This window comes from Thermobia domestica, chromosome 7 (assembly GCF_964235325.1).
Source record: "Thermobia domestica chromosome 7, izTheDome1.hap1.1, whole genome shotgun sequence".
NCBI lineage: Eukaryota > Metazoa > Arthropoda > Insecta > Zygentoma > Lepismatidae > Thermobia > Thermobia domestica.
The window spans coordinates 133,454,296-133,482,282 of NC_137460.1; the positions used below are offsets into that span (position 1 = coordinate 133,454,296).

The 27,987-nt window shown below is 35.0% G+C and overlaps 1 protein-coding gene and 1 long non-coding RNA gene across 5 annotated transcripts in view; one reads left to right on the plus strand and one right to left on the minus strand.

Moving 5' to 3' along the window:
- Window positions 1–3,965: 3,965 nt before the first annotated feature.
- LOC145690405 (uncharacterized) lies at window positions 3,966–27,794 on the minus strand. Its single transcript, XR_014132210.1, has 3 exons — window positions 27,575–27,794; window positions 9,273–9,942; window positions 3,966–4,876 (listed from the first exon to the last, which is right to left on the minus strand). It is a non-coding gene; the product is annotated as an uncharacterized LOC145690405 (long non-coding RNA).
- The window catches only part of LOC145690403 (uncharacterized), a 74,662-nt gene continuing 69,376 nt past the window's right edge, over window positions 22,702–27,987 (plus strand). For 2 of the 4 annotated variants that reach the window (XM_081765246.1, XM_081765249.1), the window contains exon 1: window positions 22,702–22,968. The gene's annotated coding sequence lies outside the window, so the exon portion shown is untranslated. Of the gene's footprint in view, window positions 22,969–22,992; window positions 23,201–23,440; window positions 23,723–27,987 lie in introns of those variants that run through there. The other 2 variants (XM_081765247.1, XM_081765248.1) reach the window with 2 other exon arrangements.

Genomic DNA, 27,987 nt, shown 5'->3' on the forward strand with positions numbered 1-27,987 from the left:
GAACAGAGAAACATTAACATGTCTTTTTTAAATTTCGGAAGATGTGTATGTTATGTTTAAAGATTAAAAGAAAGTGGGATATACAGATTATTTGATACCATGATTTTAGCACATATTCCACAATTTTACGTATTGCGTGAGATATACATTTGGGAAATATATAGACGGTAACATGGAATGTAAGATGTTTTTAATTGGAGGAAGTATTTTTAGATCAAAGATGCAGAGGCATCATTCAGAAGGCAAATGTTTAATAAAAGGGGATATTTAAAAAAAGGAACAGGGGTGTCATTCGGAGAGAGCAAGAGGAAGAATTCCTTCAAATGAATTTGAGAAATACATATTCACATAGGAACATGGGTATATGAGAGCGGTGGTTACACATAGACTTGTTGTTATTACGCGTTATAATATATTTTAACTAATTGTATTATAGTACATTAATAAGTATGTAACTCATGAATAGAGTGTCTTCCATTCTCCCTGAAGCAAAATATGAAGTGATACTCCTGTATCGAACGACATATAGAGAATAATGTCTAGAACAACATGGAATAAAATTGACTGAAAATAGTAAAATTAAACCAGCAATATATCCCATTTTACCAGGTAAACAGATGTATAGTTCTGGAACTCACTTTTGATTTGATGTAGTTCAGGTAATACTAGACAGCCTTTGAACATAACCGATCAGAAACATTTCATCCAGTAATTACAGCATGATTTAGGGTACTTAGATAAAATAGGAAAAGCTTATATTTGCACCATTTTGAGTAACTCTAAAAGAATCGAAGCCATAACTTCACTGCTTTCTGAAACTCTGTTGTCATCTTCAAATGGTAGGAGAATTTTGAAAATTCTGAAAATGACATAGATGTATGGGTGTTTCGCCTACTGATGTGGGTTATTGTTTTTGTATTCTGTATACTGAAATGCGGCTGAAAATTGAGGAGGATATTTTATTTATCTAGCTTATTGAAATATATGGACATGGAAACAGAAATAAAGAACAAAGTAGAAGAGTGATAGAGACCGGTCAATGGAGTGCAGGTTACAAGGAAAATCAGGTATAACATCGAAGTCCTTCTGTGGCATTGTATCGCCTTACTGGAATAGGCTTCGAAATTCCACTTCTATATCAGTCTTTCTTCTTTAATGATAGTTTATCATTGTTTGATATTATTGGACTGAGAATCAACTCCCAGACTGGACACACAACAAAATTAATTATTATTCATCACTTGCGGACTCCTGGAGGTGGTTTCTGTAGACTGTGTGTAGAACAGTTAAGTCGTATTAAGATATTCTGCGTATGGAATTGTTCATGGCTAGTAACGTTCAGTTTAGAAAGAGTGAAGGATTTTCAAAATGTTACTCCAATGAAAAAAGAAAAAGAGATAGATATGAAATCGGAAGACTAAAAGACATTTTAACATCTATTACTTAAGTACGGACAAGAAATTACTTCAGAAGTAAGTAGAGGAAGATATTTATTTAGAATCGTTTCCTAAGAAATCACGAAAACGGTAATCGAATAACGTTAGCGAATGTGAAATGAGAAGTTATGAGAAATGTACGAAGTAGTAAATTTGTAGGAAATTATTGTTCCTATTTATCTTACTAGCAAAGCATTGAGGAAAACAATTCCATTACTATTAAAAAGGAGACCCCATTTGTCCTTTGTTAGAGAGAAATGGTATTTTTGAGATGTAGTAAGTATTAATGTACTTATATATAAATTGTAAGGGATAACTAAATTAATAAACAGCACTAACCATTGTATTTATTGCATGATAATGAATATATGTAGTATTTGTAAACTGTCGGGTGTGACATTCTTTATTGAGTTTGTACAATTGAAATACTCGACTGACCTTTATTTCACTGTTAGAAGGCCAAATTCATGAAGAGTACACTAGCTACCTAATCAAAATAACCTTCAGCTGTATTACACAGTATTGTCATTACTCAACTAATGATTGGATAACATAATTAAATAAATGTAGAGTATTTAGTGTTAAAAAGATACCGACCAAAGGTGAAGTCATAAGGGAACTACTTCTCTGGAAGAATCGATCGAAGTGCTTTTGAAGTTCGTAGTCCCTGAGAGAGTTCTACGCGCACTTGGTGATAGTCATAAGTAGAATACATTCCTTCAAGGAGGATTTCAGGTTTGCTAGTCAGGAAGAAAGTACAAAATGTTTTTAATTACTGTACATGCGGTCGTTGATTGTAGTCAAAAATGAAGACTGGCTGCTGAACAGTGTTGAACTCTTTGCTGAATAGTTGAATAGTGGACAAGGTATTCGAAGAGAACTTTATTCAGTTTATCACTTGTGTTGTGAGCTCCTGTCGATGAAGAAAGACAATGTAGAAAACCACACCACAGACGACATTACCAGCAACAACTTTTGAGTGTGGAGAAATGTTCTCGAAACTCCTTCTCAACATTGATCAACATTCAAACATTATGCTGACTGTTTACCTTTCTCCTGGCAAATAAATTTTTCATCACAAGTGATAATCATGTGAATCACTATACCACACCACTAGTCGGACACTCTAGTTCACGGAATTCAACACTTGTAGTACTATGAGTACAACTTATTCCGATTTCACTCAGTCGCGAAATCATCTTTCACAACAGATTTTCTCATGAGCTCATCTTAATATGGTATTGGCCGGTGACTTGGACGGAGAAAATGAGGTATTCTTTAATTAAGCGCATCCCGAATTATTGGCGTCTTCGAAGTATGTCTAATGACGTGGTCCCATTAAATTATGCTACTGACAGTCGTAGTACAAACTATATGCAAATATGTTTGTCACTTCAGGTTTTAATATATATTAACACTCGTAAATTCGCAAAATTCATGTAACTTGATAATGCAGGTAGCGATATCTGTTATCATGACTCTAGTATGACATTTACTATTACTATTATGATTACTATATATAATCGATGTTTCTCTATGTCAATTTAAATATATTACATATTACATATTACTGTTTCCATAAATAAATTAGTGCAACATTGCGCTTTAATTGGGCTAGGAAGTAATTAGAAGAGGTAGGGGTGAACTAGCTTCCTATAAAACTATTAGACTCAAATTAATGGAAATTTTGCTTGTTGTAAGATTCTATCAATCGCCAGAAGTAAGGGTCCGTGTCCGTTAGCAAAATGTTCAGGTTGTTCCAATATTATTAGAGCAAAGAATTCAAAGTAAAAGATCCATAGCTCTTATGTTTTTCTCCTAAATTCAAATAGAAAAATGGTTGTGCTTTTTATATATGTACACACCTGATTTCTCATACCAATAGAGAGGTGGGTAGAGACAGAAAGATACCCTCTTTGTACTCTGAATGCACTTAAAAAAGCTCTGAGTCCATTGATAATTATTCATTTCGTTTTTCTGTGATAGGTGAAGGCAGATAAGTACATGCATACAGCGTCTGTGTGATGATGTCCATAGTGGCGTTTGGAAGACTATGATACATAATGTAGATAGTGGATAAGTTCAGAATAAATTTGAAGAATATTGTACAAATATTTTACATTATTATACTCTCTCTCTCTCTCTCACACGCACACACACACACACACACACACACACACACACACACACACACACACACATATATATATATATATATATATATATATATATATATATATATATATATATATATATATAATGTTAGCTACTTTAAAAAAATGGTATTAAATTTCTCAACCTAAATCTTCAATATTTATTTACAGTATCTGTCGGAGGAGTTCTCAGTTTGTTTGTTGGTGCCAGTTTACTTAGTGTGCTGGAAGTCCTATACTTCGTCTTTGTCAAGCCAATAATTATATTAATATTACGTATGGTAAAACAGCTTAAAATGTTTTGATAGTAACCGAGGATTAAAATACAGCAAAACTAGCAGATCGGGACTTAGAACAAAAACTTGTTTGTTCGACACTGTATGTATTGGTAGATCAAACTAGAATGTTCCAATTAATTACTGAGCAGTTACGTAATATATACATATATAACTAGGCAAGTGTAAAGTAATACAGCATTTGGACAAATGTACATATCTAGCTCTACATTTACCTTTTGTCTTGGATGATTAGCTGTCTGAAGAGGTTGCTAAATATTTCCCAACAACAGTGTTGCGAGCGTATTCAGTTTTAATCCACCACGATGTATTTCTTCATTGCTGATAGTGTTTTATGAAATTGTTTACAATTTTCACCAGTTACTGTACGCTTCCCAGTTTTGTTGGATAAACTTTCAGGTGACTATGCAGGAAATACTGTTACGAAAACATTTTACCCTAATGGATTTAATACTTTTAAGAAAATTGTTCACGCAACGCTAAGCAGGATCACAAATGCTTGAAATATATCCAAATATAGAGTTCAGTATGTCTCAGAGGCGTATTGAATTCGAAACTTCGCTAATGATCTTTTTCTTAGGACTCAGGAACACACAAGTTGAAGTTAAGTTTGTTCATACTGAGATTAGAATATGTGCTTATCAAACACCGGAAACTGTCAACGATCTTCTCCTTTGCAGTCACGAAAGTTTACATTAGGTGAAACATAACATAGAAAGATAATTATTTTTATTCTTAGAATTAACAAAAGTTACGTACAGCATTTTCTACACTTTCTTCCATTATACTGCGTGATGGACTTATTTTTTCTGATTCTGAATATGTTGGGCTTGACTGTGCCATTCGCATAGTGACTCGAAATGTTTCGTATATAGTTCATGTTCCTTGCAAAGGGTGATGTTCCGTTACAAATTCCTTTTGCTGTATACTCTGTTGTATTTAACATTATGTGAAGAAGTTAAAACTCTATAGCAGTAAGCGTCCATGCATTCTGAAAAGAAATAAAAGTTAACATATAAAACGATTTAAAAGTAAAACAGATGTTAAACGATATAAAACGATGCTGTTGTCTGTCGCACCTTATGGTTGGAAGATATTTTCTCTTGATTCGAGAGAAGGACGCAGCTGAAATTTGAAAATAAAATTCTGTGGCGAATATTCGGACCAAAGAGGAACAGGAATGGAGACTATTGGAAACTTCATAACGAGAAACTGCATAATTTATATCGTTTACCTAACATTGTTGGAGTTGGTAACTCTAGGAAGATCAGGTGACACTGACACATAGTTGGGGTGGAATAAGAAAGAAAAACTTTCAAGAAAGTAACTGGTAACCGAATTGAGAATAAATATCTATTCAGAAATGGAAGGACTATATAAAGATCTTGAAGGAATAGAAATACAAAGTAGAAATTTGATCCAGTTGGTTAAGGACAGAATTTGATGAAGAAGTTTTGTTAATGTGATATTGAACTTCCGTGTTCACTAGATCAATCGTTGATCAGTACTATACTACAAGGGGATACATATTAAGCAGACATTCTACTCGTAACATTACAATATAAATTACAGTATGAGTTTCTCTGATTGTAATAGTATTTTATCGCAATTGTTGTAGACGTAGCATTACTATTTCGAGATTTCGTGCTACAATGTTCTGCGTCAATATATTTAAATATATTCCCTCCAGAAAGAAGTGCTAATGTCGTGCAGGTTTAGAATTTTTAACTGTATGTTTTGTGTGGAATTGAAGGTATATTAAGTAATATTATTTATCATTTTTTATCTTTACACGTGTGTACTTGTTCAAGCAGTTTGTTGTTTGATCAAATGTTTATCAGTGTACTTATTAAGTAAAGTGTTCGTTAGTTCAATAGATTTACGGTAATACGTTTGTAAGTGGTTGAGAGAACGTGAACAAAGTAGAGTAAATATGGTAGTAGTCACCAATTAGATGCGAATTTTGCGTTGTGACTATTACGTATACAAATTTTAATATTTTGTTTGAGCAAAATTATAAGAAATGAACATTCGAGGGCACACTGGTAATTTGTTCAGTTGCAAGATTGAATTATCAACACACGTGGAATATTTTACTTCAGTACACGTAAAATACTCTAGTTGCATCGCGTTTTCGCACAGCAATACTGTGGATTTAAGATTTCAGAATAACAATTTTACATTCAATATTCCATTTGTGTCAACAAACAATATTACATATAACGGTTGTAGAAGATATAACCTCTGTAGAGAAGAAGTGCTCCTATTAAATTTTCTAGGACAATATGCACTGTACATACAGGTGATGCAAGTTTTTTCATTTTAGAAACTTCATGTTTGTTTACCGTATGGTATATCAAAGTAAAACTTCCGAGGCTGACAAAAAGAACATAATTTTAGATTTTTTTGTGTCATTCCTTTGCTGCGAAATTTGATATTTTTTCTAAGTATACACTGTTACCAATTGAGTGTGCTCCGAATGCAAGTGATTTTGAATGTTTGTGGATGGGGAAAGTTTTAAATTGCTGGCTAGTTAGAACATCTACTAGGTCATGAATAACTTTCGGTGGAAAACCCAGCAATTTTGTATTGAATTGGTCATGTGATAAATGCAGTATCACTGAGTGACCTCATCACATCTTTTAGAGAGGATCTGACATTGACAAAATCGGAACTATTCAAACTTTATCAAAATATATCAACATAGGGAGTATTTTTAGAGATATGAATATAAGCAGACTGAACAGTTCACCATAAAAGCTGTCTCCAGAAGCAAAGGAATGGGAAGTTGACCTTAACATGACCTCTGTCAATTCTCCTACGGCACACAACAGAAGAAAATCATATATATTTCTTTAAAAAATGTCAATAACATATATGAATGAATCTAGCCAAAGAGATTGTCCATTTCAGTTAAGTCACATTAAAAATTTTAAAAAAATGCTAGATTTACTTGTCCCTCAAGTGAGATTCATTCAATCTACTTCTAAATATTTAGATATATTTACCGCTATACCATTTACAATTATACTTACCCTATTCCATATTATACATAAGATAAAGTCATATAAACAATATGTTCAATGTTTGAAATATGCGGATTCGTGTTCTTCTATTTTCTTAATTACAGAGATGTGTAGTGGTACTTTAAAAAAGTGTTTGATATGGTCGGAATGCTTACTAATCACGTACTATTGACATTCATAAGTATAACGTGTTTATATTCTACGGGATTTGTAAATATTGGTGCATTTACCTTACCAAACTTCAGAAAAGAGTTGTTTATAGTAGGAAAATCTAATTGTTTATGTTTCTTAATTGCTATCAAGATGAAACCGGGACTCTTTAAATCACGGCTATGAGATAAATTAAATTAAGTAACAAAATATACAAATCAACTTAAGTCTTTATGTTCTCTACTTACACGTGCTTACTAAAGGTTTTTCATGTTTCTCGTTCTAAAAGCAATTTAAAGGTATTATGTTCTGTATGCTGTAAGACGTAAGAAGCTGACATTTGCTTTTAAATGTACCCCATGGTACATTTCATGTTATGTACAATCATTTATTTAATTTTCCATGTTTTTTTCTAATGTTATTCAAAGAATTATTATGAAGGTTTCGTCTTTTATTAGATTTTTCTATGAAAAATCAAGAACATTATATACGGTACTAGTTCGATGGAGCTCATGCTATCAGAATCAAACTTAGCATTGAATATTAGACTTTAAGAATGTATAATATTGTCTAGTGCACAATTCACATTCTCTAAGTCGCCAAATATTCAGTCGTGTATTACAAATAAGGTTAAATGAGTCATCTGATTGTGATCAAACTTGGTATGTTGGAAGACTCGTATTATGTAAAAATGTGTGTATGTTAAAAATTTGTCTTGTTTAGAAAGAAAATCATATAAAGAGCAACATTTCTATCAATTTGTGTATTTCACTCTTATATTCTTACTTTTACATTATAAACAAATGTTGATATAATTGTGTTCACTTGTAGTTTTCGGAAACCTTTTAAAAGATGTGAAACACGATAATGTTTGAAGCTGTATAGGAGAATTCCATAATAAATATTTGTGTTCAGTTATTTGTCACAATTACTTTCATCCACTGAAGCTAATATTACATTTTTTGCATGGTATGATATCCAAAAGTAATCTACAAAACATCTGTCCCACCAAGTATCCATAATACTGGTTTAGCAAATGCTGTTTTTATTATTACACCTATTTAAGATTTGGCAATTTGGTTTACTACTTCAAATAAAGGATCTAATAGAAGCAGTAAATCTCTTATCTGAATATATGCATTTCAAGACTACAAAGTATTGATGAGTAATATAACGATATTAGTTACAGTTGATGAATATGAACACCGTTGCTGACTAGAAGACCTCTCACGTCTGATATGGCGGATTACTGCTTCGACTTCGCGCGTTGTGAGTAGACTCTGTGCTGGACAACATTGTATCCATATACTTTCTCCATGTCCTTCCGTTTTCTCGCACATACCGATCGCATTAATTCTTTTCATATTTACCCACTTTCATTAATTAATTTGGCTGTTTGGCCTACAGAGCATGACTAAGGGACGAATATGCAAGGATAATTACTTATTGTAATTTTGTAATTTTGTATTACAATTTTGTAATTTTTAAAGATATTGATTAACTTGAATAACACTTTGAAACATGCAAATATTGACAGAACGACATTGTTTAGTATACTCTGCAATACAATCCAATTATCAGTGTCGCTAAAGGAATAGATTATTAAAATTTTAAGTGGTATAACATCAGCTTATTTCATATCTCTGACATATATACATAAAACGAGAAATAAGACTACACTGCATTTGATATTCAGAGTTACAAACTAAAGATTCTACGCTATCACAAACATCCCTAAATATCCATAAATAACTGATACAGAAGAAAAGATATTGCCCACTTTAACTGGGGCAATTTGATAGTATGTCATAATACATAGACATCTGTTTTATCAATTTTTGTTTTTACTACAAATCTCGCTAATTTCTAATGGTTGGAAGTCAAAACCAACTTATATGTAGAATTACCTTGGGATGCTTTAATTCATGATTTGAAAGTCTAGGACACCATTCGAATCCTCAAACTGATAGCACTTCTTACGGAATAAATCTACATGTACTATATACAAATGTAAATTGTACGCAAGTGCATGTGTTTAGCGCTACAAACATGGATATAAACTTAAATTTTCACATTTAAACTCTACTTGTATTTGAAGAAAAAGAACAAATGCTAGAAACATAACTTGATTGTGCTGATAGCCGAGGATAAGTTTTTAAACTACTTATATTTAGTTTATCACATCAGATGTTTGTATATTGTAGTACTTACCATAATGATGCAAAACTTGAGGTATTACAGATAAAGTAGTAACCTCCAACCTATTTCTCTGATCTGTCCAGTGTATTCTCATAATCAAAAATATTCTTTACATGATGTCTTTATCGATAGGTTCTCTGGCCTGTCCACTGTATCTGCTCTGGTCCTCTGGTTTTCTCTTCTGTACATTGTATCTTCATAATCAAAAATATTCTTTCCATGTTGTCTTGTAAGCAAATGCTTACAAATTTTATAAATTCTTAATTTTACATTGTACATTCATACTTTATAAAGAACTACACTCACCATTCGTGAAATGTCTAATCATCCCACACCTCTTTTGTTATTCTCATATGGATTTTTCTAATTTAACACTTCAGAAAAAAATCAATTTAGTTAGTTTGTTTTCCACAATAGCGTACTGTAATCTCTTCTTTCTTCATTTAGGTTTTCAAATTAACACAATCTACTTGAACACTTTCAGTCCACTGAGTAAATGCTTCCTTCTTTTCAAGTCTCCTTTGCGAGGGTGTCAAAGTGCATACAGTTCACTTCTGAATGTGGTTACAGAGCAATCAGATATCCATGTTTTTGGTGCAATTTTAACATTTATAGAAATAAAAAATGAAATATTCCCCGGCCTTTGTACTTAAACCTTTGATATTTCTCGTCGTACTCAAACCTGAGGATAAACAGAAAATAAGAATGGTTCATATATTGATTCTTGAAAAAGATTAAGTAATATTTTATTTGCCTTTTCTTGTGGTAAGAAGAATAAATTATGTGGCTCTAACATTTTTGACAATCTTTTTATTGTTGCACAGAAAGATAAACAACAAGTCTGAGTAGAGTATTAGAGCATCACAATAAAAAAAATAGAGACACGTTTTGCCTCTCAATTCTAACTACATAGATGTAGAAGTAAATACGTAGTTTCATAACAGTAGTATCAGTTTTCACGGAAACCTATAGTTTTCACAGAACTTTCATACAGTAGTTTCATAACATACGTTGTTTCATATGGCAAAAGATTTTTTTATGGGTCATTGTATTCAAAAAGGTCGCCAAGACGTGGTGCTTCTATCAGGTAAAATGTCCCCTACGACTAATATGAAAACTGTTGGAGATAAATGAACCAAACAAAATCTCAAATAGGAAATACATTGGGGCACATCAATCTGTGTTGACGCGGTGCCTCTAAGGCTGCCCTTCATATGGGCCCGGGACCCAACTTTAGAATTTTAAATGGAAACATAGGTCAAGTGATACGTCATTCGATATATCTTCAAACAGTAAACAGAGCTTTTACAAAAGATTGTTCATATGGGTTCCGTTTGGAAAATGACCGCTAAGACATTGTACCTGTACCAAATAAAGCGAGAAGTACAATTAATATAAAAAAGGTTCGAAATAAATAGAATAAAAGTTGTAAGAAATCACAGAGCGTATTCATACCAATCAACTGAAATGGGAAGCGAAGGTTTAATAATACATTTTTTGAACCTTGCGAACATTTTGAACACATCCTTCCCTCCTTTAATCCTGAGAATTTAATGCAATGCATGCAAGATGTTTCAGAAGCATCTCCACCAGTATGTACCGTTTGTTATTTAAAATCACAAATGAAATTACTGCTAAACACTATTCCGAATGTAAATGTAGACAACGTCTCGGTGAAGGTCATATTATATCTCCTAAATTTCTCTTGCAGGTGGTATTGAAGAGGTTTAAAATGACATGCATCCTGCGCGGCCCATTACAGCTAAGATTGTCTTTGTCTTTCTTTTCCAGTAGAGAAATATAGAGATGGTACTGTCTCCACTGCCACAACCGTTGACTTTCCATAGCTTTGTCCACTAATCTGCGATCTGTGCATCAGACAACTGCACGTCATAAAACAAAATCATATTACGTCAATTCTCATTCAAAATTCGTGATGCAAGGGGGCTCACTGGACGCTTTATCTGCTACAGGTGCCATGCCATGGCGATCATTTTGAACACAGAGTCCCATGTGAACAATCTCTTGCCTTAGAATTCTTTAATTTTTAAAGATCAATCGAACGAGGTATCACTCACTCCATGTTTCCGCTCCTGCATGACATTTAATTGTGTATTGATGGAAAGTACGATTAACAGTAATGTAATTCTCTTTTACCCGACGATACGAAAGTTTTTTCTTCGAGTCATTGCTCTATTTTTATATTTTCCCACAAATTTTCACCTGGTCATAGCGCAGAAAGGAAACATTTCAAAACTCAGGTTGGTCTCTACAATTTATCTTACCTTGGTATCGGAAATCACCTCCCAAACTTTGTGTTGTTTTGAAACGCCCTGTATATACAGGGCATACTATCTTCTTGATTTATTATTGTAAATTTTAAACTAAAGGACAAAAATGCTAAAATTTTGCACCAGCCAAATATCGACAGAAATACATTGTTTGTTATACTCTTAGACACCACAAACTTAACAGTGTCGCCAAGCCAACCTAAAGTTGTAATTTTTCTTTCGAATTACACTACAAGTACATATTTCAATATATTTCAACGATAACATATTTGGAAGCTACCTCAGTTTCCAACAGTGGTTGACAGGTGTGATATTGTGTATTTTCGTTTAACATGTACATTTGAAACGTGTAGAAACCTGAAGTAGTGCTACTTGCAAAAATGCAACTTTAGGTTGTGTTGGCAACACTGTTAGTCTTGTGGTATCTCAAAGTATGCTATAATATACCTCCTAGCGATATTTCCATGGTTTTGTCTATTAGTTTAAAACTTACAGGAGTTATCAATATAAATGGTACACGTGCATATATAGGTCTATGGTAAAAGTGTCCATGGTGGGCGGTTTTGAGCCCCTATTGAAAGTCCTTTATAACCTTTCTTTAAAATCTAACGAAGTTTCATGAAAAAACTTTTTTACGGTAGAATTTATTCATATTGCTAAAATTGCACGTAAGCACCAATATTATTCGCCAATTTTCGTAAAGATTTGGGATGTTTGTGGAAAATTCTGCAAATACTTCAGCGGTACATTTTCAAGAACTTCTCCAATTATCTCCACCAACTCATCAAATTCTTTTGGTGTGTGATAAAGTTCCCAGTGGAAGAAATCGTAGCTCGTTAGGTCAGGAATCCTTGCTGGCCATTCGATGGCGCCACGACGTCCTAATTAGTTTCCTGAAAAATGGACGTCAAGCTACTTACGGACAGGACTTCTACAATGAGTCTGGTTTCCATCTTGCATAAATATTAGGTCGTTGTAACTTTCCCACTTTAATACAAACGTAATGTCCACACATCGGAAAGTACCGTTATACATCCATTGTGTCCCAAATGACGAAGAAACTCATACTTTCGTGGATGTAATGTCACACCACGCCACGACGTTTGGGAGATGTTGGTTATTTCCAACAACCAACCTCAGATCTTATTCTGGTCAATAATAGTAATTTCGGAGGTTAAAAATTCCGATAACATAAAACACAACTTTAATTGCCACAGAGTATTACCGAAAAGATCGAACCAGTCTTCATACCAACCAAGTATTACCTATATCCCTATGCTCAAAACGATCATCACAGTCTTCAGGTGTTATTTCTGACACTAATGTGGTTAGCATGCACCAAAATGTAACTCTTCGGATTGTGTGTTGAATTAAACCACATGCGCGACATGCATGCCTTGGTGATTTGTGGCAAGCAGAGGATACAATATCAGGAGTCGAGTTGCGCAACAAGAGTTTTTAGAGCATCAATTATATAGTTAAGTACCAAGTTAGTAGCTGCAGATCGCTAATAGTGAAAAAGTGATGGGACTTCAAAGGTAACATGGGGGTGTATGGAAAAAAAAAGAAAACGTTTCTCCCATTTCTCCTATACATTTGGGAAGGTGCGATAGCTATTCAAATAACATGTTCAAGCCACACAGTTGATGTGGAGAGTAGAGAGGAACTAATGATCCATATAAAAACAGTGTGTATAATGTGCACATCTTATAATGGCCATCAACTCTCAGTGATACCAAAATTCAGTGGCAGGGGCGGATCCAGGGGGGGACGATCGGGGCGATCGCCCCCCCAGAAGAGGAAGTTTGCTTATTTTTTATATATAAATAAAACCCATCCCAAAGTTTGGAGCCCTTAAAAGTAGCAGTATGACAACCCACCGCCTCCCCAGAAGTCGGTCCTGGATCCGCCCCTGTTCAGTGGTAAGGGAGTCGAAGCAGTACTGAATGGGTGTCTGGAATGCTTCCGGCTCGATTTCCAGGCATCCCGCTTTGTCGAATGCAAATCGAAGTATGCTGCGGAACGGGGAAGCACAGATCTGGTACGGCCTAAACGATTGGAGATTCAAGAACTTGTCACGGTGCGAGATATTTGTTTCCTAGGAACGTACGATTGTGTCAGTGAGGAACTTGACGAACTTCTTATAAGCACTAGTTGTATGCATTCAGCCGGATCACTTTCCTCCTGAATATGACATAAGCAGGAAAAATTTGTCGGAAAGTCTGTTGTCTTTGATCGTTATTGTAAGATGTGCACATTGTACCAACTGCTTTCGTTTGGACCACTCGGTCCTGGTAGTGTTGGCTCAAACATGCCATTTGAATCCTTATCTTACCTTTCCAAATACTAAGGAAGACGGGAGAAATGCTTTCTTTCGTGTTAGCCATATATCCCATAGTGCCTTTGAAATCCCATCACTTTTTGCCTATTATCGGTCTGCAGCTAATAGCTTGGTAATTAACTAACTACTTGACGGTTTAGAAAAACTCCTGTTGATAGTTCGCTAACTGTTTCTTGCCCTTTAAGGATATATAACTCTCATTGTGCAATTCGAGTTTACACATATATCAATCACTTTTCTTGTTGCAATCTCTCCTTCAAATTGTACACTCAATGAGAAACATACTTCTTACAAAACACTTGCTTCCTGAATTTACCGACATACTTTCCACAATTACACTTCTTACATATCTTGCAAATATCCGTTGTTTCATTGTTATTACATAGAAAAATGTTGAATTGTTCTTTCTTGTTGCACTGTCTTTTCGCATCATTATTCGAAAAACAATCTCTCTCATGCAATATATGCTCAGCTTTAGTCAAACATTTTGCGAGCTGTCTGGGGAGTAGTCTTCTACTTACACATCTTTTCGTTTCTTCCTTATAAACAATCCTGGAATTCAGACATTCTTATCCATCACATTATAAAGACACGAAAGGGCCACCTGTTACTGGCTGATTTCACAGATTATTTCGAAGCATCTGGTAAACGACATCGACTCAAAATTTTCAAGACAATTGGAATATCTCTCTGACCATTGTCTGCTGAAGAAACTTGATTCTGCACTGCGTGCTCCATAAACGCTTCACTGGGAGGACACTACTTCCTGTTGCGTCATGAAACATAAGAATGCCCATGAATGATTGCACCTCAGAGACTGATAAGTCCAAATCCAGTCATTTTTGCTGGTATGCGCCTCGGTTATTGTGCATTTTATAATACACTTCAATAAATTTTCATCGACGAAAAGATTTAAAGCACTTATTAGATCACCATTTATCACAGAACGAGGGACACGTGAAAGGCATCTATCACAGAACGATTGGGATGGGCTTTTCCCGCAAAATTTTTTGAACTAAAGTCCTACCAGGTGAAGTTCCCGTTGCGTTATTGTTCACTCACACCCACACTGTTCCATCACGCTCTGCAAAACAATTGGGAGCATTGGTATATGATGTTCCCTTTTCAATCGAAGAATCTTCCGAAGATGCACTACTGGATTCTGGAAACGGCGAGGATACTTCTAAGTCACTGTTGAACTCACCTATTGACTCTGTGTCTTCCACCCGTGTGCGTGGGTTTTTCGGGGTTCTCCCGTTTCCTCCTTCTTTCTTCATTGCACCATTTCGTTCATTACTCATCATCACCGTCTGTTTTAGTTTAACTGGCATAACCAAGGGAGGTAAAACCCAAAGATTTAATTTCATTTTCGTTTTTATATCTTCTGCACACTCAGGCCATTATCCAAGTCTTGAAGAGTGTGAAAAATTTCTTCTGTTATATTTTGCTCATACGTAAGTGAAACAAACCACACGGTTACCATGCGAATGATATACAATATTACGACACTGTACGAGAAGTTACCTGGGGACATTACCAAAAGGAAATATTGATAATGAATCAATAGTCTAAAATTTTATTGGAGGAACATTATTTACACAAGAGATAAATTTGTTTACATTTGATACTCCAATAGTAAACGTTATACGTTTGATAAATTAAGAACACATATCAAAAATGTTAGTAAGAGAGATATCTAAGGAGCAATTTTTCATTATACCTGGAAACATAGATAAGAGTCTTCTTTCCTCTACTACAAAGCACACTTTACACATACAGTGCTTGTCAAAAGTTCAGGAACGGCTAAATACCTCAGTTGGAATGCATTTTTCTGAAAATTTGAAAGATACAAAAGTTGCCGCATATCAACAGATCTATCGGAAGCTCGTGCGTGTCAAAATATGATAGGCCCTGTGTGGGTCTCACAAGTCTCAACTTTGATTTTTCAAACGAGAATCCCCATTTTTATTACAAATTCGGTGTTAGCGGAACAAACTAAATCAGAATATGTAGTGCTCAAAGCTGTAGGATGTATCAGTCCCTACAGAACTGCAAACTCTATAAGGGTGAGTAGTGTGAAAAGTTCCGGAATAGTTAAATATGTCAGTTGGAATGTATTTTTCTGAAAATTTGAAAGATACAAAAGTTGCAGGATATTAACAGACCTATCAGATGATCTGCCTTTCAATATATGTGCGACCCTGTGTAGGCCCGTCGGGGCCCAACTTTAATTTTTCAAATAAGAGCCCCATTTTTTAATTCCAAATTATTTTTCTACAGAACAAACTAAATCAGAATATGAAGAGCTTAAAGCTGCAGGATTTGAGTACCAGGCCCTACAGGGCAGCAAACACTATAAGGGTGAGTAGTGCGAAAAGTTCCGAAACGGCCAAATATCTCGGATAGAATTCGTTTTTCTGAAAATTTGAAAGATAGAAAAGTTGTATGATATCAATAGACCTATCGGAAGCTCGTGCCTGTCAAAATATGTGCGGCCTTGTCTGGGCCCAACTTTTTCAAATGAGAACCCCCATTTGTTATTCCAAATTCTTTATCTACAGAACAAACTAAATGATAATATGTAGTGTTCAAAGCTGTAGGATCTGAGTACGAGGCCCTACAGGTACGGAAAGAATATCAAGTTGAGTATGTGAATAGTTACGGAACGGCTATATATCTCGGTTAGAATGCGCATTTTCTCAAAATTTGAAACATACAAAATTTGCAGGAAAATCAACGGGATTGTTGGGCTGGTAGGAAATGAAAATGTTTAGACTCTAAGGACTGAAGGGAACAGGTACTGTTTATTTTGCAAGTAGAAACCCTGTACCAACAAAGTTAATGTGTGTTATAGGTCATAAACCTGTTCTGCAAAATTGATTCGGTGTCGCGAAATCCTGTAGTGTCTAGAGCAAAGGATTTCAACCTAATTGTTATCACGACCACCATTTATCACATCCTCTTGCCTGGGGCCCCTTTATGGTTTGTAATAAGCTTGTCTAAGATATTTAATATTCTATTGCGGAGATCTCATGATATCAATCTATTTCTTATATTGTAGTTTCAATAACTTCCCTAAAAGCGAATGGATTAAAAACGAATTCGGTCAGTCCATTCATATTATTGATATCGAATCCAATCCGTCATATTGTTTCAAAATGGAGACCATTTGAAATATTTACAACTTCATAACTCCTTAATTTTGGTCATATCATAACAAAATATGTGATTTCTTATTTTGGTTTTAAAACTTGAACAGTTGTTTAAAAAGTTATTTAGTGTTTGAAGTTTCGAGGCCGCCAATTTGAGTTACCTCCCACTGTTGTAAAAATGAAAATTAAATGAAATCTTTGAGTTTTATGTCCCACGGTTATGCCAGTTAGGCTAAAGGAGACGGTGATGATGAGTAATGAATGAAATGGTGGAATGAAGAAAGTAGGAGGAAACGGGAGAACCCCTAGGAAACCCACGCACACGGCGTTTGTCCACCACAAAGTTCACTTGGCGGGGGTTGCAATCGAACCCGGGACCCCAAGCACCAGAGTTAAACGCTCTACCACTGCGCCACCGTGGCCCCTCCACCTCACGCTTGTTTAGTGTTTGTGTTTAGTATCACCAAATACTGCTACGAGCAACTTGTTTACAGTTAAAACTTAGGAAGCAAATAAAAAATCCCACACCAGAAATCTAACTTCATCGTGGCCAGCTTGCTGGAAAAAAGACTATTGACTCACACACATATATGTACAATTCTGCAAAAGAACAACACGGGATCCTACAAGAAAGCATCTCTGTAAAGATTGTAAAAAATACACAACCGAGTACAACTGGCTTTTACAACATACATTTCAACGTCTGGGGTTTTGTTAATGTTATGTGGCTTATTATGTAGTTGGCGCGTGAAGCAATACAGTACCCTACCAGATACAGGTTGCTTCCTATATCGTGCTGCGTGGGAGACTGCTACGTAAAAGTGGTGCAAGTGGGCAGTGTGCTAGCAGTAAATTGGTCTTGAGTTAAAACAGTAGAACATTCGTAACTGTTAAATCAGACTTATTCTTTCTACCTCTAGAGTGCAGTTCAAAAGTATCGTTTGAAAACTTTGCAACTATGAAACGTTTTCCAGTATTAGAGCTTTATCCACTAGATAGGTTAGTAATCTGTGATATCGAGCATGAGCATCATATATGGTGGTCATGGCCCTACAGAGAAATAGGGTGAACACCACAGATGATGCTCATGGCAGTCAACCTGTTAATAGGTACTCTATTTGTGTTTTTTGTTACTAGTGTTTCTCATCATTATTAGTGTTGCACTAAAAACGGTACGCCCTTCAACGCCAGATCAACTTGGTCAATTCGTCCCGATCTGGCGCCTTTGTTTCTGTAACAGCATTCGGTTTATTGCTTCAAGTTGTAAAGGGTCTGGATTCAATCAAATCCTCCTCTTTTGTGCTTGCTGGATATGGGAACAGGGCAAAGAGTGCTTACAAATAAGACACAGACTTTTACGTTGTTAAGGGAAATAGTATGTGTGAATAAGTTAGATGATAGTATTAGAGATTATGAAGATATTAATTCTGTAAGTATAGATTATGAAGATATCATTTATGGAGATATAGATTGATATAAGCACACCGAACAAAAAATTAGTCACCCCCGGGCGAGAGCAAGGCTGCGTGGGCAAACAGGTACAGATGGCGTATTTGTCGAATCACATGGCCAAACGTGCATACACTGCCTCCAGGCGATCAGAGGGCTTTACTGTGGAGTGACACAAAACCAATCGAAGCGGTGTGTGTGCGGCAAGATGGGAAAGAGCGCGTACATGACGGACTGGCAAAAAGGGGCAACGTCTTTGGCCATGCCCATGGTCACACAGTGATGGAAGTTTCCCGATTTGTTGGTGTTTCGCGGCGGACTGTTCAACGTGTCTACAGGCAGTCGTGTAACACACGTGGCCATGAAACACGACGCGAGAACTGTGGTCGGAAAAAGATCCTCAAATATCGGGCCCGAAGACGGCTTTCCAGGCTTATGAATCGAAATCGCTTCCATTTTTCAAGACGACAACAGCAGGGTTCACAGAGATATGTGAATGGTTTTAGAAAAATGCAAAATCTAAGTAAATAACATATGTGAACGTCTTGTTAAATTTCTAGAAGAAGAGGAAGAAGAAAACAGCTTTTTTAATTAAAAATGGTATGTTTTCAGAAATCATGGGAAGTTCACATCAACGGAACAACAACCAATGTTTTCGATATTTATCTCAAAGATAGCCAACAATGACACAAAGTGCAATACACACTGACAAAAATTGATAACTAATATTACTTTCTGACCTCTGTGTACAAAAGTGCAGAATGTAACATTCACTTTCATGGCTCTAGTCATCTTTTGTTATTATATAAGATCAAGAGATATATATTATTGGAAATCTTAAGAAACGTAAATTCGTTTGAGTTAACATTTTTACTAACCCAGCTTAATCTGTAAAAGAAGCACAAAATCCAAGCACAAAATCACGGGATAAAACGTGATTTCCACAAGTGCAAGAACCCAGGCGTTTATCCATCAGGTTATTGCAATGAGAGAGACAAAGCCACTCAGTCAGCGGGAGGCAAGGGAAAGTAATCTATGAACGCACCTTGTCAGCCAGCATGAAAAATGCTCTGCCCCCAGACACAAAAGTGGTGAAAGAGTGGGGAAGAAAGAAGCATTTATCCATTCACGACAAGAGATGTGTGCTCATTCAGTGGATACGAAAGAGAGGGATCGATGTAGGCGGTCAGGCAGCGCGGGGGAAAGCAGGAATTTACATGTTCAACAAGAAACTATAAGTATTAATGAGGCAAATGTGAGGAAAAATGAAATCTTCCATTCACTCAAAATTAAAGGATATGATTGACAGCTAACCATCTCGCTTGGTTCCAGGAATACACCTTATTATCAGATGATGGTTAGGGGTGTGGTTATACTAGCCTTGGCTTGAAATCAGATCGGAAGGTTTTTGTGTAGCATGTAAGTGTAGGAATTAGAATACTGACATTTCAGATGGGAGCTAGCAACTGAAGAGAATGCGTGGATCTGCGTATGTTACTTGGAGTGGAGGGGTCTCTCATTTCAGTAGCAAGCTAGAAGGAATACGGAGTGCGATTCGCAAGGAAAAAAACAAATGAAAAATAAATAAATATTCATTCCTTTCCTTTCCCTGTTCCTACATATCTGATTTCTATTTTGTTCCTTTCTGTTCCGTTAATATTTTCTAAGTTACCGTAGCTCATCTTAAAACTACGTAGTAAAACAAACCACCATTAAAAATCACATTTTTAAGAATATTTTCTTACAAGAAGTTCTTAATACGTTGAAAAACAAAATAACACTAAAGCAGAGCTTATACAGGCAATCCGTAAAAAGAAGAGAAATAACTTTAATAAAAACGAATTAAATTTTTAAAAAATGACATCATTTTGATGTATCAAATTAAATATTTAAGTAAGATTTTAATTATATTATGGGGAAAAGCTTGTGGGAGCTAGGGATAGCTTTTTAAGTCATATACTGAAGTTCTAGTAATCTGAAACATATTTGTAATTTTAATTAGATTATAATTTTTAAAATTTCGATTCAAGAATCCCGTAGCATCATGTTTCAACAGGAAGTGATGTCATTCCACTTTCCAGGAACCACCTCATCTCCTTCTATTGCCCAGGTAATAAATCTTCCTCTCCCAGGGACCTACCCGGGGCCGGGTTGGTTCCACTGACATAAAAGTAGTCAAGTAACAGTTCAATAAACCCCTGCTGTTCTATTATTGAAGATTATGCACTCCAATATTACGGCGGTTTTAGCGGGTAGGCCGAGTAGGCACGGGATTATCCAAAAATTTTGAAAAATATATAAACACTAAAAGATACAATAAACAGTAAATATATTTTTTCACCTTTTATAATAATAGTAAATAATTATTTAGTAAACGGCGTCAACTACTACTGAGTTTGATCTGCTAGAACAGAGCTATTCTTCTATATTTTTTTCAATTTAATATATGGACCCTATATCTATATTTGATTTGGTTTGGAGTTTAGCATCCCTTTCAGCAGCGAGAATATAAAAGATGCGGTCCTACAGCTTAATGTAAGATATGAACTACATGAGCTCTCGCCGGCGAATCTTCCACGCCATCCCGCTTATTCAAAAAAAGCTCCTATATTTATTTTGGAATATCAGAAACAGCTTCTTTTTTAGTATTTGATTGACTTTTTTATTTTATTTTATTTTATTTTAATTTATTTATTTATTTATTTATTTATTTATTACACTGTTACGATAGTATTTGAAAGTTAAAGAACATTTTAATGTCGATTCACGGTCGGAAACAAGAAATATTAAATCAGAAATAATTATGTAATTATAACGTCAAAAGAAAAACAATTGTCCAGGAACTGTTATATTTATTTCTTTATTTGTTAAAGGATATGTTTGTCCAAAAGAATTCAAACATATTTGCCTTCCCAGGCAGTCAACTTCACCCACTTTCTTCCTATATCTACTAAAAAAGTTACGGCATGCTACTGCACTGTTTAAGCCAATTAAATGCATGATATTGCATGACGTCATGTCATAAACATCATAGTTTTATACAGCTTCCGATTACTCGTGGATAAGTTAACCCTTTCTCACAAACTGTTGGTGCAACGATGTAAGATTCTTATCCAAAGATAAAAGTAATCAATGGATTATCTTATCCGATCTTAATCTTCAGTTGGTGCAACCGGGCATAAAAGTAGTTTCCTTTTGCCATAAATCCATCAAATATGCATATGTATTCATACGTGAGGGAGCCAGTCTACCCAAAATTAAAATTCTAAGACCGCCCCTGACTGCGAGCGCTAGCATGTTGGAGCTGAACTACTAGAAATCTGAATAAAATTTTGTTATGAAATGACTTTACTAGACCGAAGTAAGTCTTTTTTAATCTTCAACTACAATGCCAAACTGCTCTCTTGCAACTGTCAATCAATTTTCTATTTCTCTGCAGATATCTTTTTTAATTTCTTTAATCATATTCATATTTACTGATATAGATGAGAATAACACTGTTAATAAATGAACATTATTTAATATTTTTTTTACCGAGAAGAACATGAAGATAACATCTAAAATTTATGATAAAACTTAAAAGAATAGTTATTCTTCTTACAGAATCTGTTACCGTACATTTACCCAAAAAAAATCTCTTGAAGAAATTCCTCCCTGGACAGAATTTCTTGTCTCGAAAGATGGGGTTGAACGCGAATTCCTGTTCTACCTAAAGAAAATATATTTTCCACAAATTGCTGGAGGGCCTTTAGTCAGAACGGGAACACACCATTAAAAATCATATTATTTCGATTTTTTTAAATTTTGGATTCTTGTTTTTAGGTGGGAATAGAGTAAATCAACTTACTTTCGACAAGATAATTTTTCAAGCAAAGCACGCAAGGAAAGATGAAACGGAAATCAACCTTTACTCGGCTGTGATCGTCAGAACAACGTTTGACAAATCGATTGCCAACGATTTTATCTCGACCTCACACCAAGCATGAGAAAATTACAGCTTGACTCTGGCTGAGGAAGAAAAAATAATGCAAACGTTCGTAGCATCAAAGAACTTTAAAGTTTGTAATAATAATAATAATAATAATAATAATAATAATAATAATAATAATAATAATAATAATAATAATAATAATAATAATAATAATAGGCTATACGACCTTAGTGGAAGATTGCACCCCCAAATTTTTTGAACATTCCCTAAGTTCAAAATACTGGATAAATCACTGCTGGGAGGTAATGTTATGTTCAAGCGCGTCTTTCGTCTATTTCCCTTGTTACACCAAGAGAGCGCGTCCCTGAACTGTTAAACTTATATTGAATGTTATATTTTGGGTTTTTAAATGCAAATTTCGTAATTAGTGCAAAATGGAAATTTTCGGTACAAAATGAGAATTTTTGCCTAACGAGATGGGATTTTTTAACATTTCACGTTGGCATCACTGGACTCAGTCATAGGAACTATTAACACGCCGAAGGTAATTTTTCATTTCAAAAATCATTCATTTGAATATATATATTATATCTCATGGCAAGTCTTTACTTTCACTCAAACAGTGACTTTAATGGGTTCTTATAGGTTCAGTCACTTCCTGGAACTGTTTCCGCGTGAGTCACTTGTTGGAACTGTTCGTGAATTTGCAACGTAAATTTATATGAATTATATATTCAGAAAGTGCTAACGTGGATGTCTATGTATTTATAAATCAGGTTAGTGTTTCACGCAAAGATTTGTTTTTACACCTTTTGGTCATTCTTATTGTTCTTCGAAATATTTTCCCTGGGTTACACGACAATATCCTACTTGGCGTAGATGAAGTTCACGGTGTCCATCAGAAGTAATAATAATAATAAAAAAATTTCACGTTTTCCGTCTAAATATTTGGTGTAGTCAAAGAAAGAAAGCAGCAATTGAAAACACACAAACGATCCTGAATTAAACTCACAGCAGATTTACACTAACGCTATATTACTAGGTCAGGCAGGGAAAATTTTGTGGAACAGAAATGCAGCTCGAGTGTGCTTCCGTGGGAGCAGGGGCATCAATGACTCTACTGCTCAGCTTTTTTCCAAGCCTAGGGCATCAATGACTCTACTGCTCAGCTTTATTCCAAGCCCAATGTTTAGTTAATGGAGGTGATTCTTTGTAAGAATTGGAAGAGAATACAGCAATTTCATTAATTTCTGTCCGCCTTCATCTAAACAAAATACCATTCCTATAAACACAATTAGGTGTGTAGAACTATTAAGAATGTTTAGGTGGAGGGGTCCAAAATACATAAATAATACAAGTGTACAGAAGCAATGAGTTGTAGTAAGGGTATTGTAGTTCATTTTTGTGTCATTTATGGTTGGAATCGCACTACATGTAGAAATCAGAAGTACAGAGACCTGTAGAGAATATATGTACTTACGGGAAGCACACAGAAAGGAATATAAATACAATGATGCAAGTGCTTAGCCATAGCTTAAGCTAAACTAACCTAATATTAAATGAAATCAGCTAAATCCTATTATATATATATATATATAAAAGAAACATATGGACCCCTTCTGCTAACCATCGACCAAAACTAGTAATGCAAAAATTATGTATCATACATCGTGAGAATTTTCACGTTTCCTTTTTATTTTGATGTTTCATTTTTATTATATTGGAAGAATATTGGAAAGTGCATTACGCATTGGATAAAATTAAATAAAAATAAAAGGCTGACAAGGCAAATATTCAGAAAAGAAGCACGTATAGTATATTTAACTTATTCTATTTATTGATGGGAGTTTTCTAAAACATTTCTAGCATTTTAATCCACTACATTGTATATATTTATTATGTGAGACCTTTTTTGGTAAATGCAAGAATTTGAAGCAATTTTCTTTAAAAAGAGCGACTTTTGTGGTGGAATTTGATGTAAAAGTAGTATCTTGAAGCCAGTCTAGTAATTGTATATCTTAGAAGTTTTCCGGCTTTGGCCCGTTTTTGTACAGTCACGAAGTTCTTCAGTTGACAAAATTTCTTTTCCTAATAACTCGACAATAAATTAACCTATTAGAGTACCAATTTTGGCAAGTTATCAAATTATAACTATTCTAAAGATAACAGTAAACAGACCAAAATTAATTTATTCATTCTCGAGTTATTGCCAAAGGATAATTTGTCAACCGTCAAATGTTTTCGGTCCATGTTCCGTTAAGGGGGTCTAAAACTACACTGGAACCCCTTAAGCTAACCTAACCTAACCTTACCTAAGCTAACCTAACCTATCGTTATATTATGTAATCAAACGAAAATCAATAGAAGTAGTGGTGTCAAAGATACTGGACCCCCTTAACGGAACTTCATTAACTTCAAAAGGAATAGTTTTTTGCTGGTAGTTTTTGTTTAGGGATGCGCACGAGACAAAATTTGTGGCTGTCTGGCGTCGAAAATGTGCTGTAAAAGCGATGTCTTGACTCGAAAAATGGGAAGATTCTATAGGACACAGGTTCCCTATATAGATTAGTAGCTAGGTTGGATCCTTTGTGTAAAAAAAGTTTTAATATTTAATTCATATAGTATTGCCGAGCGAGCGAATGCGGGTTAGAGCTCTACAGGGCACGTTGTTATCTGTCTTTATCACAGCTAAACGGAAAGGGGGACCTGTGTTCTAGATCCTTGCCCGAAAAATGTGTATTTCACTATGAAAGAGCCGTGTCTCGACTCCAATTTTGTCAGGAAAATCCTGTTCGACTCTCCTCGTGCGCATCCCTAGTTTTGTTGTACAGTATGCAAAAACTTACACAAACCATTGAAACGTGTGAAATACCTCTGCAGTATACGTAGGTTTTTCCTTGATCTTTCAAAACTATAAAATTATCGAATATGAAACATTATTTCCATATGATTTAAGGCAGTGGATCCCGTAGAGGTCCCCTAGACCCACTGTACGTGTGGAGTTTCCCAGCCTTGCCCTTCTCTATGCATTGCACAAAGCTTCCAAGGTGATTCCTCAGGTACGGTTAACACTGACGGCTTGTTGGTCTAGCTACACCTTTGGCGAGCTTAAAATTTTCACACACACACGCAAAAAAAAAAAAAAAAAAAAAAAAAAGATCTACTCTGAAAATGTGTAAACTTAGCTCGCAGCAACCACAATGATAAAATGCATGCCGCATACAGCAAACGAAAGAAATTTTCAGGAAGTTATTGAAATCAAAAGGTAACAGTTTAGAAATACAGTATTTTCTTATTGTTTTTGTTTCTGAGATAAGAAGTAAATCATAAAGGAAAGATAGTCAAGTTACTAGACAGCATATAGTATAGCTTTACAATAAGGATACCCATAGAAACAAATAATACATGCAGTGATTTTTTTGTTTTTTTTGTTTTCGAAATCGTCTGTTAGTAATTCCAAGAAAAGTATTTTATAAAATAAATAGCAATTTAATTTGCAGGTTAACTTTAGATACAAGTTTTATAGCTATGGCATTATTACTGGGTCGCCGAGTCTTACGAAAACTGAAAAAAAAATATGAATATTATTTAGTTTCTCACTTAAAATACTAGGTTGTGACCGTGGTTCACTTGGTAGTGATTATTGTTTTAAATAAAGTATGAACGTATGGCATGAATGCTAGGCCTTCTGCATAAAACACGAACGAATTTCTGCTATGTGCCCGCTATAAAGCAGGAATACTGTAACCGAGTCAGGGCAGATATGCAGCACGTGGTCCCAATCGATGACGGTTGATTGCGTCACCGTCGGTGGATATACGTATAAACGAGGATAGTAGAAAAACGCTTTATATGTCATAAAATTCATGTCTTAAGTGGGTTGAACAACGTTCAAGGAGGTATTGAATGGCTTCCAAAATGTACTAAATTAGGCTAGATTAGATTAGATTTTTTTAGAAGTTCCTCTTCTTTTCCGTATTTTCGTTTTCATACTTACGACTAATCGCGTGTTTAGTGGAGCATGTTTTCCACAGAATTTCAACAACAGACACTCCTTACTTTTGTACAGCTTGAGAATACTCAATCACTATATGTGACAAGCTTTTCATTTACGCAACATTTGCACACTGCCTTTCTCATAAATCACAAGTGTACTTCCACGTCAAATAGATCCTTACGTCTCCACATATAGTGTCGCTCACATCAAAAACAACTAAAAACAAAAGGTATTTTCTTAAATTCAACTATTCCGTCTATGTGACGTTCATTTACTCTTCTTCAGAAAGCAAACTAAATTCTCCAGTTATTAGGAGTGCATATGTTTAATGACCCAGTTCCAATCGCAAAGAATATCCGCTAGAAAAAGTGAAGAAAGAAGCCGGGAAAACTCCATCTCAGACTTGTTCCAGTATCATAAGTAAATGAAACATGTTGCTTTTGGAAAGAAGTAAGAGAGGAAACATTTCTCGTTAAAAATGTTATTATGAATAAAATAATGATTGTTTTGCTATCTATCAAATTGTAGTTAAAGATGTAAGGCCCAGACAAAAATGGATTAAATTTGTTAGGGAAGGGAAGATCTTTTACATAGAATTTTTGGCCATACCCCTGTATGAGTGCCCCTGTATGAGTGTAATTACTTATTGAAGGTTTTCTAGGATTTCCAGCAGAAAGCAGTGTTTTGCGGGGCGAGAGAAACAAGAATTTTATGTTCAGCTTGAAACTGTCTTCTTTGATGGTTCATCAGATTGATAGTCTCATGATAGATACGCTTGTGGGAAAGCGAATTTTCTGTCTACTGTAATATATCCCACAACCGAGAATATTCCCTGTTCGTTATGAAAAGGTTATTGAAACGTTCAGAGTAAAAAGAACTGTCACCATCATCACCACCAAGAAGAAGTCAGCTCTTCAATTAATTTACAATAATATATTTTGGTATGAAGCGAAAGTGGATAGCGTGTGCAACTGTTACACTTAATAATTTTTCAATAACCGTATTGTTTTACTCAGCGACTAGTTTAATTTTAAATCTATAAAATGCAATGCTTGTACAACTTAAAACTTTATAGTTGTTGTTTCTAGTTCTACAGACAATTACTTCTTCAAATACGAAAACTTAGTTTTCTGCATTTCAAATAATCACTCACCTATGTTTATTGATTATGATTAAATTATTATATTTCCACTATAACTCTCTCTCTAGGGATTTACAGTGGGAGTGAAGAGTTCCTTCGACACGAATACCTATAGTCACAGAGCAGAGGACCCTGCATCCAATCTTCCAACTTTCTTAAAGCACTTCTTTTTAAAACTGCTACCATGCGTGTTATTGAGCTATGTGCAACACTATCGATAATCTCCATTCGGAAATCCACTGTAATAAAAGAATGCTATTTACATTGCAATCTTCGCGCCAAAATAGTATACCGTGCAAAATTATACTAAGAGAAAAAGCAAACCAAGCTTCTCTGACATAGTTATCAAGAACATGATTTTTAGTTGTTTTAACAGATATATTACTCTTTAGTTTCTCCTGAAAACATAATTAATATGCTGCTCC